Source organism: Typopeltis vanoorti, chromosome 1 (genome assembly GCF_054136105.1).
Source record: "Typopeltis vanoorti isolate ZY-2024b chromosome 1, IOZ_Tvanoo_1.0, whole genome shotgun sequence".
NCBI lineage: Eukaryota > Metazoa > Arthropoda > Arachnida > Uropygi > Thelyphonidae > Typopeltis > Typopeltis vanoorti.
Genome location: NC_143549.1, coordinates 14,110,457 through 14,127,406, shown reverse-complemented (window position 1 = coordinate 14,127,406; position 16,950 = coordinate 14,110,457). Strand labels below are relative to the sequence as shown.

Sequence of the window (16,950 nt, the reverse complement as noted above, 5' to 3'; positions counted from 1 at the left end):
GGGCTGTCATCTGTTGTCACAGCCTTGTGCTGCCATCTGTTGGTGTGTTACAAACCTCTCAAAACTTTTTGATACCACCTCATATATATATATATATATATATATATATATATATATATATACATACATACATATATATATATATATATTTTTTTTTGTCAGGACTGAGTAGCTCAGTGGAAGTGGCGCTTGCGTCCTCTGCACTTGGCTGCTTGAAGTTAGACCTAGGTTCTAGTCTAGTCACTGACTGGAGGAACTATTTCTAAGCCTGTCTTCAACCGGTTCCCGAGTTAGTCGATCTCTGGCACAGGCAAGTGGGTTTTTCCTCCCGGAAACTTGGGTTTTTTGTCCCATAAACTCAAGAAAATCGACTGTAGTACCCACATTATTTCAGACAGTGACATATCTTGTTAGGGTTAGGTACCAAGAGATGGCAGCACTTGTTTGCCAGCCTCTGCATCTGTGGCTGCTATAATTAGTGATAGACATGGGCCAGCTATCTCTGATTGGCTACCGGTGGAGATTGAACTGCCCACTTAGTCTCCAAAAGCTAGATAGTAAGGTATAAAGGCCTCACCTACTTCCTATTAGGGAATAAAAGGCATTAGTTGATTTTTTTTTGATATTTTTTTTCCAGTTATATTTAATTTACTTCTATAACACGTTACTGCACGCATATTGAGATTCCACTGTAATCATGTGCCCTAACTGTATGTTATTCCTAGTATTGTTTCAACTACTGTATTGATGATGTCCCAAGATACTTGGGATGAAATATTTAAAAATTAAATAGTCATTACTGTGGTTAGTACGTGTGTTTTTAGTGATGAATTCACCACAGGTTTCGTTATATAAAAATGTTCTTCCTTGTCTGAGTTATTGATTATTCCATGCCCTATAGGACTCTTAACATGGAGGCAATGTGCAGCTCTTTCTTAGCCAGACAATTGACACAATGCTTCTCACATGACAGCAGACCAAGGTAAGAGAAAATTTAGAAAGCCCTAAGACAAATGGCACTTTTCTTTCAATGATCAACAACAGATTTATTTTGATGGCAGATCCAGGTAAGAGAAGGTTTAGAAAACCCTAAGACAAAATTCCTTCTCGACAACTTGCTTTATATATGCCTAGCCTTCCAGTATAAGCATGCGCACATTTCTTGAACTTCGGACATGCTGACATCATTCTTTTTTGGAAATTTCCATCTACAGCAATTCTCAGAATTACTTACTGATTTGACACGAGTTTACAGCATTACATGATGACATCATGCACCACATTATTTCAACATTATTTCAAAGGTGCATTTAAATTATTAAAATTATAAGATTATTACAGACAAAATTAATATTTCTCTAAATACATTCCTCTTAAAAAAACATGTAAAAGCAAACATGATAAGTTACATAATTACACATCATGAGAGATTTTACAATACTACTATGCAATATTATTATTATTATTATTCGTGACACCTCCAAGGAGTCCGAAGACTCATCGCGGGAGGACACCCTCCTATGATGATGAGAAGACTAAACAAAATTAGTAGTAGTTGAGAAAGTTTTTTTCACTTGGTTATACAATAAGTTAAGGATGATAAGATATTATATTCTTGGGTTTATTCTTTATCCAAGTGTAAGCAAGCAAAGTTAGTGAGTGAAGTAACTTCACGACTGGGCTAATTGAATTTTGAGGCTAATGACTTCACATCAACTGCCTTAGTATCCCATAATTCAAGGTGCATACATATAATGCAATGCATTATGGAGGCAACTGATGTGAGGTCATTAGCCTCTACACACAAGTAGCCCAGTAATGAAGTTACTTCACACACAAACTGTTTACTTACAATTGAATGAAGGATGAAATTTCTTGGCCTCTTTAACTTACAGTAATACCAAGTGAAAAAAACTTGCAACAATGGCTCTTATCCATAGTATTTTAGTAATAAGATGTGACACCTTTTTGACTACTTGTATATGAGAAATATATGACTTCTGCATTACTTCAACTTTGGTATATCCCTTCTGGGTCTAGCTCCCACTAATGGTGGCTAGCTTCCTGGGAAATAGAAAAGTTCTGCTCAGTGGCTGATTTTTGTCTGTCACTGGGTCGAACCACTACTGAGTTTCCTGTACTGGTGTGATTCAGGTCAGGAGTGATAAGTTTAGTAGTGATCTTTTAGGATCACTCACTGAGATTTAGAATGATCTTGTAGATCACTCAAAACTTTTGGAGAGGTATGCCTGCACTTAAACATACTTCAATAAAGATCAAAACTGGTCTAGGTAGTGGCCCACCCCCTAGTGCATAGCATTATAAATGTCTGTATGGATATGTGCCTTGCATTATGGGATACTAAGGCAATCAATGTGAAGTCATTAGCCTCTATATACAAGCAGCCTTGAAGTTACTTAATGTGCAAACTTCGTTTGCTTACACTTGGATGAAACCAATAATATTTTTTCTTGGCATCTTTAACTTATAAAATTAGCAATAAATAAACAGAGGATGTTCATCATGGAAAATCTTAACTAAAAAAACGGTCATTTCATTATTATTATTATATGTAAACCTATACTTTTTCACACAGTACTATCATAATCATCCTGTACATCCCTTGAGGGTACATATCAGAAACTTCATGATGATGATCATGGAACCTATACAGTCTGAGGTGACTGTGGGATGCCCACATTAATTATTTATACAGTGCCGTCCACAATCTTCTTTAAACACATTTGCTGACACAACATTCATGACCATGTCTAGCAACCATTCCACTCATTTACCTTGGAAGTGTCATCAAGCAAAAAAAAATAATTTTTTTTTTACTATAATGAAACCTGTGGTGAATTCATCATTAAAAAACACACGTACGAACCACAGTGATGTTTTATTATTATTATTATTACCCCACGACCTCATGGAGTCAAAGACTCATCTGGGAAGGCCTTTTATCACACACACATCTCATCATACTGTGCCTTGAACACATTCAAACTCCTTGCAGACACCACACTCTCAGGCAAGGCATTCCAATCATTCACAACTCTGCATGAAAAAAATCTGCCTCTCACTCCCCTACTCACACCCTCTTTATACAGTTTCCAGGGATGACCTCTGTTTCTCCCCGGATCTCCCAATATTTTCTGTAGAACTTCTCCAGCATTGATCCCATAACAACCCCTTACCAACTTGTAGGTCTCTATCATATCTCCCCTCTTTCTCCTGTCTATCAGACTCTGCAAATTACATCTTCTCAATCTTTCCTCATACTCGACATTCCAGAGGTCAGCAACTACCTTAGTTAATTGCCTTTGGACCCTTTCCAACATCTCTTCATCCTTCTGAAAACCAGATGACCAAATCTAGGCACAATAGACCATGTGTGGCCTAATCAAAGCCTTATACAATGGAACAAGAATCTCCCTGCTTCCACACATCAATGTCCTCTGCATCATTCCCAAGACACCTTTGTGTTGTCTTTACAATTTTGGCTATGTGTCCCCTAAATTTCAGATCCTTATCCACTATCACCCCCAGATCTCTTATTTCTACCATCTCCAACAATATATCCTCACCAAACATAAATTCTGCATCCCATCTTTGTTTTCCACATTTTAAAACCTTATTGCAACATTACATTTTGCAACATTGAATTCACATCCCCATTTCCATGCCCAATCACTCAATTTATGCAAGTCTTCTTGTAAGGCCACAACATCTTCACTACTCTTCATGGTTCGTCCCAACTTTGCATCATCTGCAAACAACTGAATATCTCCATCCAAATCTTCACCTATATCATTAATATACAAGTTAAACAGTAATGGCACCAAAAAAGACCCCTGAGGCACTCCACTAGTGACTTTCCTTTTCCTGGATATCGCTCCCCCATACACAACTTGTTGATACCTATCAGATAGCCAGTCTCTAATCCAATGCACAAATCTAATATCCAACTCTATCTGCTCTAGTTTGACTGTCAACCTATCATGAGGTACTCTATCAAAAGCCTTTGCAAAATCCAAGTATATTACTGTGTATCCTTATCCTCTGTCCAAGGAAGCAGTCACTTTATTGTAATAAGTAAGTAGATTACTAAAATATGACCTCCCTTTAGCAAATTCATGCTGTCCATCAAAAGATAATACCATTGTTGTCAACCCAACTCTGGATCCTAGTTTTCACAAGCTTCTCCAACAACTTAACCACAACACCTGACCCACAGATAGGCCTATAGTTTGATGCTTGAGTTCGATCACCTCCTTTATGAAGTGGAACAATCTTGCCTTCCTTACACTCCTTTAGGAACTTGACCGAGTGCAAGACTCGTATTACAAAAATATGTCAAGACTGGTGTCCACTCCCTGGCACATTCCTTCAGAATACGTGGTGATATATTATCAAGTCCCACAACCTTATTAACATCTAGTTTACTCAACTCCCCATACACCTCTTGCTCACTTACTCAGTCTCTCCTCCCCATCATTTACTGCTCTCAATCTCTCCATGAAGTCACATTCACAAGACTGAAAGACCTTTATGAATTGTTCATTAAGTATCTCCACCACACATTCTACAACAGCTGTCTTTATACCATTTTCTCCTATCAATGTTATTCTTCCATAATCATTCTTTCTTTTGCTGGCTACATATCGAAAGGACTCCTTAGGATTCTTTTTGGCTTCATTAGCTAACTGCTGTTCATATCTCTCTTTAGCTACCCTCACCAACCAAGTCACCCTCCTTGCCTTGGTCTTTGTAGGCCTCATGGAATTGGTTATTTCCACTTCTCTTATGCTGCCTCCACAATGCCCTTTTTCTCTGTATCGCATGCTTAATCTCTTAATTCATCCATCTAACACCTACCTTATTTAACCTTTTCACCCCCTGGAATACCCCTGGAATTGATCTCTTTTCCAGCTAACTCCTCATTCCATGCTACACCCACAAACTGTCTCCTGACCTCTGCATAATTACCCCCCCCCCTTGTAGGTAGTTCCACATATACCCTTTTCTCACAGAGGTCTTCACAATGCTGGCAACCACCCAGGTAATCACCTCATGGACACTCTCACCAATTGGTGGATAATTTGACATTTCATTTATAATTACATCCTCTGATGAGATGACCAAACCCAAGACCCTCGATCCTTGCATGCCCTCTGTTACATACTGTCTGAGGTAGTTATCCCTCAAAAACTCAATTTCTTTACTTCCAGTTGCTATCTCATCATTCCAGTCTATACTGCCACAATTAAAATCATCCGTAATGATCACCCTTTTCTTATTTGCTTGACTAATTTGATTATACATTTCATTATCGCCACCATCCACATTACTTGGTCTATAACAACATCCAACCAGGTATTTGATTCCATTCACCTCTATCTCACACCATACTGCCTTAAAACCACTGGCACTATTTCCCTCTTGCATCTCTACTTTGTATGGACATAACTCTTTCTCTATCATCAATAGCACTCCCCTCCCTTTTTACATCCCATTCCTTTCCTGTCTACACATGCTCTCACCTCCTCTCGGAGCATCGACCTTTCGCACGTTGTGTACCCCTGTCCACTCTGTTTCCCTGCTGCTCTTGTACACTCATATCACTCACTTCACATTCATACCCACCTCTTCAATCTCTCCTGCTCTTCTACATCACTTCCCGCTTGATCTGATTCATTCTCTCTCACTCTACTCACTTCTCTACCTTCCAGCAGCAGTCTCTCCAAGTGACTCACACCATAACCACTCAAATGCAGTCCATCACTCCCATAGAGTTTACTTCTTCCTTCAAACTCATTCCACACATTAACAAACTGTACTCCCATCTCCTCACACATTTCAGCCAGCATATCATTCATAATCCTTGCTCTCTGTTTTAATACGTAAATATTTCATCCCAAGTATCTTGCGATGAAATATTTATCCTCAGTACAGTAATTCAAACAATACTAGGAATAACATACAGTTAGGGCACATGATTACAATGGAATCTCAATATGCATGCAGTAGCATGTTATAGAATTAAATTAAAACATAACTTAAAAAAAAAAAGATAACATATATAAAGAGATTATTTTGCATAATTTTGTATGACAATTTCCCATACTTTAGGAATAGCAAGAACGTCATTGTGGTTTAAATTTGGTCGGTGTAGTAGGGCTTCAGCACTATCTTTATATAAACATGAATGTTTATATAAAGATCTATGTAAAAGTTTTGCCTTTTCCCAAGGGTTTGGGTTTTCAACTCCGTATTGAGCGAGGCCAGATTTCTGCAGTTTGAAAAGACAAATGTGGTCCTGGTGAATACATCCTGGTTACGAAATGCGTTTCTGAACAGATCTACCTGTCAGACCAAAGTAGGACAACTGGGATCATTCTGAACAAGAATTGTACCTGTTTCTAGATAAAATAAACCTTCTTCATCCTCGCATCAACTTTACGCTAGAAAAAGAATCTCTACAGGGTATCTGCTTTCTGATTTGCACGTTCAAAGAAAAGAAGATGGTTCCATTGCCACGTCTGTCTATCGCAAGCCTACATTTTCAGGTCGCTACATTCACAATTCTTCCTCTCATCTCAAAAATTTGGCATCATTAAATCATTAATTACCAGAGCAAATAGATTCTACTCCTCTGAAGAATCTCTAAACCAAGAACTAGAAAAAATCAAAATTACAGCCATACAAAATGGATACAATCTTAAAACAACTCAAAAAATCATCAATCACTTCCCCACACATCAACCTAGACAAGAAGAAGCCCATAGGATTCCCATACCTTATGTCAAAGGCATCTCCGAACATCTTTCAAAAATTATGAAGAAATAGAATCTAATCTTGCCACTACTTACAAACCCATCAACCAGATCTATAACTTGTTACCTTCTCCTAAAGACAAACTCTCACCTCTGATGTTACCTGGCATGTATGAGGTCCCATGCTCCTGCACGTTGTCCTACTTTGGTCAGACAGGTAGATCTGTTCAGAAACACATTTCGGAACATCAGAACCACATTCGTCTTTTCGAACCGCAGAAATCTGGCCTTGCTCAACACGGAGTTGAAAACCCAAACCATAGGATCCATTGGGAAAAGACAAAACTTTTACATAAATCTTTATATAAACACGAACGTTTATATAAAGAAAGTGCTGAAGCCATACTACACAGATCGAATTTAAACCGCAACGACGTTCTTGCTATTCCAAAAGTATGGTATTTTGTCATACAAATTTGTGTAAAATAATCTCTTTATATATGTTATGTTATCTTTTTTTTTAAGTTATATTTTAATTTAATTCTATAACACGCTACTGCATTCATTCCATTGTAATCATGCATCCTAACTGTATGTTATTCCTAGTATTGTTTGAATTACTGTACTGAGGATGTCCCAAGATATTTGGGGTGAAATATTTATGTATTAAAACATATCACTGTAGTTAATACGTGTGTTTTTTAGTGAAGCAAAAAAAAGTTTATTTGATGACCACAATCTTATACTTTTTCGACGCGTGTCCTCTCCAATCCTCTCAGCATCTACTCTATAAAAACCCTTGAATAATTTGCACATTTTTATCGTATTCTCTTGTTTGACCTATCAAATAAGTCGTAACTCAAACACCTGCAATCTATCGTTACTAGGTATACTCCACAGACGTCACCATTTTGGTCACTTTCTTTGAATCCACTCCAAAACTTTTGCATCTCAAGAAACTCAGACTAACAAATCTATGCACAGTAGTTTAGATGATGAGTGACTATATTAATTGAAGAATTGAAGTGCATACTGCAGTTTATTTAATCAATTTTGGCAGTATCTCCTCTGGACTTCAATTCTTTCTTCATTATCTCCCAAATCTCTAGATTCATCAATTCCTGCAGGTTAGTTCCATGAATGTAATACTTTACACTTTGCCATTAAATTATTCAAACTATTATCCATGTGATAAACCACTGGTTATATGCCTTCTCTTTGGTCAATCAGCCATCCTCTTATCCATGTCACCAGCTTCCTGAATTCCATCCTTAACCAACCCTCTCCACACTCCTAAGACAGCGCTCAGCCCATAATTTGCTATCTCTTGTTGGAGCTTCATTTATGTAAGAGACAATTTGTCCCCTCCCACCTCACAGACAATACCCGAGTTAAGACTTAAATTACACAAGCTGATATCCCATCTAGTCTCATAACTACCAAGTGTCACACTTTGCATCCCACTGTTGCCTATCAAATTTTACACCCTTACACTTTGCAATTGCCCACTCATACAATCTATTCAAGTCCTCCTGTAAGCCCACAACTTCGGCTTGATTTAGCATAACTCTTCCCAGTTTTGCATCATCTACAAACAGCTGTGCAGGTGCTTAAGGATCAAAGCTGTATAACTCAGAGGAGACCGACACATAGCCTTTAAAGGAATGTGGAGAACCAACCAAGGCTTCTGACCTAATGTCCAATCCTCACCTTCTCGTGGTGCACCCTGTTGGGCATTTACATGGATAATGAACGAGGATGGGCTGGCAATTTGGGATTTAGCCAACCAAATTGTATTCTTATTGGCTTCAACCAGTATACAAAATGATGCTACAACATGACAAAATTGCATGCCGGCTGGAGCATCGCCTGGTTAAACAAGGCTCCTGTTGTTTTTGCCAGGGAACCACGGAAAACAGCGAAAAGTCAGCTACTGGAACAAATCTGAAAGCACACCCCAACTCAACATCACTAGAGTTAAAGATCGGTACTCAAAACATAAGAAGCCTGAATGGCAGAGAAATGGAGCTAGCTGAGGAATTACATAAGTACCAAACCAACATAATAGGGGTGACTAAAACAACAGCCATAGTATTCAAAACAAAATACGAGGCTAATCTTCTTGAATGGCAGGCAGTCTCAAGTAGTGATGTGGGCAAATATCAGAATGGGGAATTGGATAATGAGACTTATTTGTGCCTATGGTCCCACAGAAGGTTCTACTAAGGTAGAAGTGGAGGAATTTTTTGATGTTTTAGAAAAAGCATCAGACATAATGAAAAAGGAAAAGTTGGTCCTTGTTGGGGATCTAAATAGTAGAGTAGGAAATGATTGTCAGACATACAAAAATATTTTGGGAAAATTTGGAGAAAAAAGCAAAGCTAATAATAATGGCAAATACTTGTTGGATTTCTGCTCAGGACATGGACTGGGTATTACTAACACCATGTTCCAACATAAAAATGTGCACAAATTCACATGGAGAGAAGAAGCAAGGAATAAGAAAGTCTCATTATTGTTGATAGTGATGTTTTCTCCCTGGTGCAGGACACCATAGTGTACAGAGGATTTGAAATTGGAAGTGATCACTATTTAGTCTTGAGCAGGATAAAATTGAATTTCATATTAAAAAGAACAGCATGTAAGAAAGTTTTAAAGCGAATAAAAGTTGCGCAGTTCTCAGATGTGAACTGTAGACTAAAATACACAAAGATTATTGAAGAAAAAAGGAAAGAGTTTGAAAACAGTAACCAAACCTTGGAGATTCAGTGGCAAGCCCTGAACAAAAACCTCATTGACTCAGCCAGAGAGGCATGTGGTGAGGTTGTCTGCAAGGACAGAAAAATCAGAACTGAATGGTGGACATAGGAAGTTAAATAGGCAGTGAAGGAAAGGAAGATAGCATATCAAAAGTTCCTGGAAAATAAGTCAGCTTGTGCTCTTAGAGAATACAGAGACAAATGTAAGAAAGCTAAACACTGCGTAAAACTAGCTAAACAAAAGTCATGGGAGGACTTTGGCAAGAACATAGAAATAAATATCAAGAAGGTGGCAAAATATTCTGGAGGTTGTTGAAGAAATGGAGGAAAGAGTGCTGTAAAAGGAGTTACAGATGATAAAGGTCACATGAAAATGGGATAAAAAATATCCTTGAAGTATGGAGTAATTACTTTGAAAATTGCTAAATGAAACAAGCAGTGATCGCACAGTGGTAAAAAACACTCGACAGGCATACAGTCAGGAATACATAGCCATACTTGAAGTTGAAAAAGCCAAAGGCTTGAAATGTGGAAAGGCAGCAGGAGTAGATGATATTTGACCAGAAATGCTGAAATATGGTATAGTGCACCCACCGATTAGAGATCCTTCGACACTTCTGCGCATCTCAGAAAAAGGAGAATCCATTTCGATAATAGGGCAATCAGTACGTATAGTGGGATGAGTTGTTTATTATTACCGGCTGGAAAATTAACTTCTCTTTTTATGATTATTGCAGTTAACTATGTTGCATGTATAACAGTTGGAAAATTTTACCTATAAAGTACGTGATTTCGCATGTTGGCGACCAATTCGGACGTCCTTCATTTCTTTCTCCCCTTCAGTATGAATTGACTATTCTTGGAAGGACGTGAAGCAGGGACCTACAAACGGTGGGCGAACTATAGTATAAAAGTCTTAAAGGCTGCACTGCATAGTTCAGAAAGCCTGGACAGAGGGACGAATTCCCGCCGATTGGAGTAGAGCTCTTATAGTACCCATATATAAAAAGGGAAATAAAACTGAATGTGAGAATTACAGAGGTATTTCCCTACTGAGTATTCCTGGCAAGATTTATGCAACCATACTTGAGAAACGGTTAAGAAGAATTGCGGAAGAAAAGCTTGGTGAAGAACAAGCTGGATTCAGGCCAAATAGAGGCTGTCAGGATTAGAGCTTCACTTTACGACAAATAGTCGAGAAAGCATGGGAATATAACAAAGATCTGTATTTAAGTTTTGTCAATTTGGAAAAGGCATATGACAAGGTGCCAAGAGAGAAGCTATTCAATACGCTGCAGTTATATGGTGTCAATGGGGAATTATATCAAGCAATACTTAGTCTTTATTTGAGTTGTAAGTCAGCAGTTAGAATTGAAGGAAGTACAGGAAGATAGTTTAATGTTATCTGGTGTGAGACAAGGATGTACATTATCCCCTCTGTTATTCATTATCAATATGGATTACATTATGAAGGAAAGTGGTATTAAGCATGATATCAGAATTGGAGATGTTAATGTCAGCTCTTTGCTTTCTGCAGATGATATTATACTTCTAAATAAATCCGCTACAAGTTTGCAAGATTCCCTGACTAGATTGAATAACTGTTATAATAGATATGGTATGAACGTCAGCAATAAAAAGATAAAGACAATGAAAATAGGTAGAATCATTGAAAATGTCAACTCTGTTTTGAATGGGTTACCTGTGGAACAAGTAAAACATTTCAGCAACTTTTAGTGAAGATGGTAAATTAATTCTTGTAGAAAGGCTTATATGCTGGTTAAACATGATAACTAAATACTTAAGGAATTAATAACGTAGACTAGAAATATAAATTAAATCAACTTTAATATATACTTTCCGATATTTCGTCATTGCCATGTTGCCATCTTCATGGGAACTTAAGATAAAGACACGTGAACGAAAGTACTACATAACAGCAAATAAGAAACTTTAGGAAAACTACCGTTTTCCTAAAGTCCTGATGCTGCCCCCTGGCAGGCTATATTAGGTGTTCTTGGCCTTTGGGCTGAAGTTCTTCTGATATATGTTTCCCAAATTTGGGGCAGTCTCATGCATCCAAATTTGTTAAGGTTTGGCATGTTCCAAAGGGCAGAGGCTGATTCCATGAATAGTCAGTCTTTCATGTTTGAACTTGCTGCGGTGTATTACTGTGGCTTTCTTCCACCTTATTCTGTGGCGAGTATCCAGAGCATGGTCTGGAAGCCCAGAGTGGCTGTACTGGTGAAATCAGATGTAGTCCTTGTGTTCTGAGATTCTGATATTTGCTCTCCTGCCTGTTTGGACAAAGGAGGACAATTTACAGCTGAAAGGGACCTGATATACACCAGGTAGGTCTAGGGGAAGTGGTTGGTCTTTAGTGGAGCGGATGAAGGATGCCAATTTTCTATATGGTCTGTAACAAGAGGTCAAGTCATAGTTTTATACGATTTTGTTGGTTTTTTCCCAAGGTACCTTGGATGTAGGGAATAGTGATGGATTTAGAGTAATCTTTTTTGTGAAGGAGGGGGGGGAGATGGGTTGTGGATAACTGGTTTTAGTATGTTTTGGATTTTTGGAGGGGGATAGCCATTGGCTGAGAAAGTGTTAAGGATGTGATTTAGTTCAGTAGTTAGGGCTTGGTCATTTGAACAGAACAGTTTTGCCCTGTTGAATAGTGTCTTAATAACTCCATATTGTTGTGTGTGTGTAGGGGGGAATTGTTGGTGAATGTATCTGCCTGTATGGGAGGGTTTTCTATAAACTGAGAAAACCAAGGTTCCATTAGGTTGGTGGGTGACTAGTGTGTCTAGGAAGGGGAGGTTATTGTTTTCCTCTTTTTCCAGGGTGAACTTGATTCTAGGGTGTTGGTTGTTTAAGTGTGTTAGGAAGGAGAGGAGTGAATCCGGGCCATGTGGCCAAATAGCGAACACATCATCAATGTAGCGAAGCTATATGGTAGGTTTTGGTGGGGCTGAGTTTAAGGCTTTCTCTTCAAAAGGCTTCATAAAGAAGTTGGCCAAGGGTGGGGAAAGTGGTGAACCCATGGCTGTCCCCTCTATCTGTTTGTAAAATTTTTCCTGCCAAACAAAATAGCCTGAGGTTATTGTGAACTGATATATGGCTGAGATATCTGGTTTGAACACTGAGACAGTGTTCAAACCAGTTTTAACTTATGGATCTGAGAGATCTGATACTACTGACCACAGATATGAGAGTCCTGAGAAAGATTAGAGGCGTGAACAGATGGCATCAATAGCAATATCATATTAAAATCGAGGATATTAGGAAAGAATTTGACATTGTCAGCATCCAGGAATGCGTTAGCAGAGCTAATCTCAGGTGCTATGGTCACTAAAACAGAATGGTCAAAGAAAGATTAGCAAAACAAGTGTTCTCTGCCAGGTTGGCAGAAAAATGGCCCAGAGGAAGACCAAGATATAAGTGGATTGATACGGTACAAAGTTCCTTAGATGATAGAAATATAAGATCTGATGATGTTGGAGTCTTGACAAGTAACAGACTGATCTGGAGGAAAATTGTAGATAGGAAGTTAGTAATGATGTAAATTTTTCATGTAGTACTATCATATCCTGTACACCCCATTGAGGGTACATGGCAAGAATTTGATGATGAGCTCTATCAGTACCTTTGTGAAGTAAAATAATTTTACCCTCCTTTCACTCCTTCGGGATTTGTGTTGTGCAAGACTTGTTAATCTATAAAAGATAAATATCAAGAAGGTTGCAAATGTTCTGAAGGCTGTTGAAAAGATTAGCTTAAGCTCACAAACTAGCTAAAATATTTTCAACTATTGTGCTTGTTCATCTGGTACATCTTCATGTTTCTTTGCATAATATTTGTATCTGTTCTGCCATCAAAAACACAGGAGCTATTTTCATTGTATTTTAGTGATGATATTTTCATGTGTTCTAGAAATGGAGTGTATTTTCCTTCTAACCTCATCTGTTATATGTGCCATGTATGGTAATTTCCAAGTTTTCTGTAGCACTTCATCTCAAAGGCCAATAGCATCAGGATGGTGTGAATGATTGTGCAAATATTCCTTGTATGTGTAGGTTTTCTATAAACACAAAATGATAATGAACCATCATGAAGGAATGCGACCAGTTATCTAGGAAGGGTACACAGTCAGTGCCTTCCTTTTCACTTGTGAGGATTGTACTGTTGGCTATTTAATTGCACTAAAAATGTATCTGATGTGTCTGGACATGTGGCCAAATAGCAAACACTTCATCAATATAATACAGCAAAACCACTAATTTGAGAGTGGCTGTATTCATCGCTTTGCTTGGTTTTCTTTAGTGTTCTATGTGGTGGGTAGAGTCCATAGCTGTCCCATCTTTCATCATAATAACACTAATTATAGGTATAGACCATATCGGTCTGTTTCAGTCTCATCCATCCAATATCCTTTTTTGAGGTCTACCCTGATTTCTCTTTTCAATTGGCTTATATTTCAGTATTTGTTTAGGATATTGGTTGGCCATTTTTGTTTATAATTGTTCAGTTTTTTTTCTACTGATTTTGTTTTTAGTTATTTTAAAATGTCTTCATTCTTTTTTTTTTGGTCTAATGATGTGTATTTTGCATTTTTTCTCTTAAATATCATTTCACTTGTTTTTATTCTTCATTTACTGTTCAAATTGCCATATTATAATGTGGGCACCACTAAAGTTATATATTTGCAAGCGTATTTCTTTTTGTACTCTGTTTGGATTGAGTGTTCTATTTATCAGGCCTATAATCTGTAAAAATTTTGAAATTTTTAATTTTATGTCTTTTTCTCCTTCGTATGATATTTCACATCTAAGATAAATGAAAGTATTTATCTTTTCTATTATTTTATTATTAATAACTATTTTACTTCTAACTGGAGTTTGTCTACAAAATGCCATTGTTTTTGTTTTATCTATGGAAATTTTCATTCCAAATGGTTCCACTATAATGTTTAAATTATATATTTCTATTTGTAAATTGTCTTCCTTATCTGATATTATTACCTGATCATCTGAAAATAATAGCATATTTATTTTGTTATATCAGGAAATTTCTATACGTGGATTGTTTAAGGTGTTCCAATGTATTAATATTTCATTAATGTACATATTGAAAAGTGTTGGAGACAGAGGGCATCCCTGTGTCTTACTCTTTGGTTTATAGCTTGTTTTTCAAAACATCCTTTGTTTTATAGCCAGTGAGTGAAACTAAAGATCGATAACTACGATCTATAAGTTTCATGCCGAAAAACTACTGGCGAAGGCAATTCGAAGTAAAGGTGGAGCAAGCTCCCTCACTATTCTTGATATTTTCTCATAATGTAAAACACAGCTCCTAGGAGATGTAATATTGTCATTACATTATGAGGAGAGGTAACTACCCAGACCGGTTTCAACCTTTTTTGAGGTCTCATCAGTGAGTAGGTAGACCTGGAGGATATCAAAGCTTAGTGAAAAGAACTTACATACCATTTGGCTTTTTATATTAACTAAGATAGATATCCTAGTTGGGGATGCCACCTTAAGACAACTAGGCTTGACTTTTTTTTTTTTTTAGTAGATAGGTGGAAACTCCAGTTTGAAAGGAAAGAGTCATCTCACCCCCTCACCCTCAAATTGCTCTAAAAGCACTGCAGGGGGGGGAGTAAGAAGAGAGAGAGAGAGAGACAGAAAGAGAGAGTAGAGGAAAGAAGATTAGAAGACCAGTCTACAGATATTATTATTATTCAGGCCTCCATGGAATCAAAAGACTCATTGCAGGAGGTCCCTCCTAGGAAACAAAGTCTATCATACCACTCCTTGAACTCATTGACCGTTCTCGCTCTCACCACTCTATCAGGCAATGTATTCCATCAACCACCCTCCATTCAAAGAAACCACTCCTCACCCTCTTGCTCACAGTTTCCTTTCATATCTTCCAGGGATGGCCCCTTGTCATCACTCCTTTCAGCTGTTCAACCAAGCGAAAGAACTCCCTAGTGTCAACCCTGTAACCACCTCTCAGTTAAAAGTCTCAATCATATCACCTCTCCTTCTTCTACTCACCAAACTTCGCAGTCCACATTCCCTCAGCCATTCCTCATAACTAACACTGTACAGTCCTGAAACCATCTTTTATCTGCCTTTGTACCCTTTCCACAGTTAATTTATCCCCTTCAAATCCTGGGGACCAAATCTGAGAACAATAGTCCAAGCGTAGTCTGATCGGGGTCTTATACAATGGAATGATAACTGTTTTATCTCTGCAGGTCAGTGTCCTTCTCATTATTGCAGCAATCCTCTGTGTTACCTTCACCACCATTGCAATATGTCCCCTAAATTTCAGATTTCTATCAATCATCAATCCAAGATCTCGTCTCCCCTACTTCCTCCAGTATAACTCCTCCCATAGAGTATGCAGTGTCCCATCGATGTTCACCAAACCTCAAGACCTTACATTTTGCTGTATTGAACTGATACCCCCATTCATTTGTCTATCTGTCTAGTTTATTCAAATCCTGTTGCAGAGCTGCCACATCTGAACTATTACTGTTAATCATTCCCAGCTTCACATCATCCGCAAACAACTGAATGTCCCCTTGCAATCTATTGACAATATTATTGTCAATAGATCACGATTATTTACCGATATAATTATTGTACTGATTCTAAAAATCCAACCTAAATGCTTTTTGATACATGGCAATGTCCAAAAGCATTTAGGTTGCACTGAATATACTGTTACATATTCAAAATTTTCAGATCGAGTTGAATGAACTGAGTTATAGCTTTTGTCCAAATTAAAATACTACTGCATCTGCAAAAAATGATAGTACTTATTAAACATGACAAATTAGAGACAAACATTAACATCAGCTACTACGTACCTCCAACCATCCTTAACAGACATATATTTACAAATAACTACTAACGCCACCTATGACTTTGAAATCTCAAAATACAATGACGTTGTTAATAAATCTGCGCATCTCTCTTTTCTCTGTGTGTATCCATACACACACACGCACTATGAAACACAATAGGTATTCATACACACAATCACACATTATATATATAATATATGCTTGAACTGCAAAAAAAAAGAAACAACTGTGGAGGGAATTTAAAGAGAAAGGTGACCTGCAGGCACACGAACGGTATAACGCGCAGGCCAGAAGGGTAACTAGTGGGATAAAAAAAGCTAAAGCGGATTATGAAAGGAAACTAGCTATGCAAGCTAAAGAGAATCCCAAACAGTTCTTTCAATATGCTGTAAGCAAAAAAAAAAAAAAAAACTGTACACGGCAGAATGATTTTAAGGAATGACGATGGTAAAGAGGTCACTGAATCAGTCGATATAGTGGAATTACTGAGCAAGCACTTTGCAAGAGTATATCATCCAGCTAGTGACATTGA

The 16,950-nt window shown here is 37.7% G+C and overlaps 1 protein-coding gene across 1 annotated transcript in view; it reads right to left on the bottom strand.

Moving 5' to 3' along the window:
• Window positions 1–16,454, bottom strand: part of LOC150109799 (transmembrane protein 170A) — a 140,190-nt gene extending 123,736 nt beyond the window's left edge. Inside the window, exon 1 of the mRNA XM_090412352.1 lies at window positions 16,422–16,454. The gene's annotated coding sequence lies outside the window, so the exon portion shown is untranslated. The remainder of the gene's footprint in view (window positions 1–16,421) is intronic.
• Window positions 16,455–16,950: the final 496 nt, after the last annotated feature.